The following is a 3,397-nucleotide window of genomic DNA, read 5'->3' on the forward strand; positions in this document are numbered from 1 at the left end:
TGGGGGTGGCAGGATGGGGTGTTGAGAAGGTGAGGAGGATGATGGAAAAATAGGAAAGTAAGATCTCTGTTTGTTAAACTCTGCAGAGAGGAGGCGAGGAGGCGCGGCTGAAGAAATCACCATGGTGGTCTGGTCTAACAGGAGAAGAAGAGGAAAGAGAATATCTACGGTACATCAGAGACGCCACTGGATGTAAGAGGTACATATGTGGCGCTGTGTGACCCTGTATGTTCTGTAGCACTGTATGGAATGTTTTCCAAGTATGTCTATAAAGGGGTTGTCTGCTTTTTATTTTTGTACGAGCGCTGCCTTCTCTCCTCTGTTTACCTGCTGATCACTGCAAATGCTACAGCGAGCAGGTGAACAGAGCAGAGAAAGCAGCTCTCATATGAGCGCTGCCCTCTCTACAAATAGCTATCGTCGGGGGTGCCGGAGGACCCTGGCTGATCTGATATTGATGACCTGAGGATAGGTCATCAGTAGTAAAAAGAGGACAACCCCTTTAACAGTAGGACTGGAGGGAGGGGGGGGGCATTTCAATATTTGCCTTGGGCAGCAGAAAAGCTAGGTGCACCAGCGCTGAGTACAGGGGGGCCCAAGCTGAACTCTTGCACCAGGGCCCATGAGCCTTTAGCTACGCCCCTGGGGGCAAGGCTGCTGTGGAGGTATGCTGTGGATGCATAAAGGAGAACATGGCTGCTGTGGAGGCATAACGGGGGACATGGCTGCTTTTTAGGGGAACAAAAGGGAGCATTACTGCTGTGTTGGTCACATAGGAGGAAATTTCTGCTCTGTAGGGGAACAAAGCAGGGCATTACTGATGTGGAGGGGGCATTATCATAGTTTGGGGCACTGGTGTAGCATCTTATAAAGGGAATACTAGTGAGCACTTCTATTATGGAAACGCTCACTAGTATGCAAGAGGCGGGGGAGTGAAGCGCTGTGAGCGTTGTACTTACCCCTCCTCCGGCTCGCTCTTCTTAGGTCTCGCCCTGCTGTGTCCTGGCTGCCTACAGTGTCAGGACGTACAGAGCGCACTGAGAACAGCAAGAGAGTGGGAAGACCTCTGGACCAGGAGAGTGGCGACGAAGCAGGAGAGGTAAGTTACTTTATTTATTTTAAAGTATGATCTAAGGTCTATGGGGGTCTGAGAGGTCTAATGGGGTCTGGTCTGAAGTCTGATATAGGGGTCTGAGAGGTCTAATGGGGGTCTAAGAGGTCTAAAGGGTCTAATAGGGGACTGAGAGGTCTAATAGGCGTGAGAGGTTTAATTGGGGTCTGGGAGGTCTAATGGGGTTCTGGTCTGAGGTATGATATGGGGGTCTAATGGGGTCTGGTCTGAAGTCTGGTATGAGGGTTTGAGAGGTCTAATGGGGGTCTGAGAGGTCTAGTCTGAGGTCTGATATGGGGGTCTAAGAGGTCTAATGGGTCTAATAGGGGTCTGAGATGTCTAATGGGGGTCTGAGATGTCTAATTGGGATATGAGAGGTCTAATGGGGTTCTGGTCCGAGGTCTAATATGGGGAATTGAGAGGTCTAATGGGGGTATGAGAAGTCTAATAGGGGTCTGAGAGGTCTAATGGGGGTCTGAGAAGTCTAATGGGGATCTCAGAGATCTAATGGGGGTCTGGTCTGAGGTCTGATATAAGGGTCTGATCTGAAAGGTAAGGGGTATTATTTTTTTACTAGTGCACACTATAAGGAGGTATTTTTTTGTACTGGGGCACATTATAAGGTGGTATTTGCACTGACACAAATTATAAGGAGGTAGTTTTTGTACTGGCACACATTAGGCGGTATTTTTCTATTGGCACACATTATAAGGAGAAGTATTACTACTGGGGGCTATGGGGAACATGATTACTAGTATGGGCACAATGGGGCATTATTACTATTAGGGGCACTGATAATTTTTTCTATTGGTGGGACTTTGGGGAGCGCTATTACTGTGGTGGACGCCCTGGCACAATTATTTTTGGGGGACATTATATTTATACTATTTGTGTTACACTATTTGCAGGACGCAGTTATTTTTTAGGGCACTGTGTGCCAATAATTATTGAAGGGGGCACTATCTGTGTGGTACTAGTATTTTCACGGGGATTATCTGTTTCTGCAGTATAGTATTTGGGAGCACAGTATTGGGGGGGGGGGGGGCAGGATGGCGTGTTCAGAAGGTAGAAGGATGATGGAAAAGTAGGAAACTAAGATATCTTTTTGTCAAACTCTGCCGACAGAAGAGATGGCTCAAAGACATCATCATGGCGGTCTGGTCTGAATGGAGAAGATGAGGAAAGAGAACGTCTACATCCGAGGAGACATCACTGGATGTATGTGGTGCTGTATTTTCCTATATGATTTGTAGAGCAGTATATAATGATTTTCAAGTATGTCTTTTTAAAGGGGTTGTCCGCTTTTTACTATTGATGAACTTTCCTTAGGATAGGCCATCGATATCAGATCAGAAGGGGCCTGGCTGCCGGCACCCCTACCGATCAGCTGTTAGAAGAGAAGGCAGCGCTCTGTCTACCTGATCGCCACAGCAGTTGCAGTGGTGAGCAGTAGTAATTACAAGTATGGCATTCCTATTCACATGGGATGGTTCTGTAGTATTCATTTGAACAGACAGAGCCATCCCATAGAAATAAATAGGGACGCCACACTTGTAATTACACCTGCTGAACGCTGCAATTGCTGTGGCAAGCAGGTAAACAGAGCAGAGAAGGCAGCATTCTTAGGAGCGTTGCCTTCCCTCTCAGCTGATCGGCGGGGGTGTAAGTCGTGGACGGAGAGGGCTCCCCAGTATACAGCAAGGCCAGACGGGTTGATAAGGAAACTTTGTACTTTTATTCCTAACAAATCAAACCTAGGAAACACCACAGAAACAACAGTATGGCAATATATGTATTTACAGTTCTGGGAGAACTCACCCTGGTGCTGCGCCACTCGCCGGAATATGTAGTGAAAGGTGTTTCCCAATTTAACTAAAGTCAAGACCGCGTTTACAACTGTCAGAACTATATTATGTCCCTTTAGCGTTATAGATCCGCTGTAGTGTCTGCAGAGCCATCCGCCGGTGGCACAGCAAGGGGTTCGCAAACTTAGCACCCGGCAGAGTATCAGACTCAGACCTGCCGGAACCTCTATAGACCAAAACTCCACACAGCAATACAGAGATACACAGAGTACCTTATACTCCAGACCCGAAGTCACTGCTCCTGTCCGGCCAGACGAACCTAACTGGTGGCGTGCACAGCAGAGCCTACAAGTAGATACTGTGCCGCTGAGAAAGAACAAACCTAACTGGTGGCGCGCACAGCAGAGCCTATAAGTCAATACTGTGCCGCTGAGTCACCGGTGTAGGCCTACACAGAAACAAGGTAATCCTCTACTTTTAG

The sequence above is a fragment of the Bufo bufo genome, chromosome 2 (genome assembly GCF_905171765.1).
Source record: "Bufo bufo chromosome 2, aBufBuf1.1, whole genome shotgun sequence".
In the NCBI taxonomy this organism is placed as follows: domain Eukaryota; kingdom Metazoa; phylum Chordata; class Amphibia; order Anura; family Bufonidae; genus Bufo; species Bufo bufo.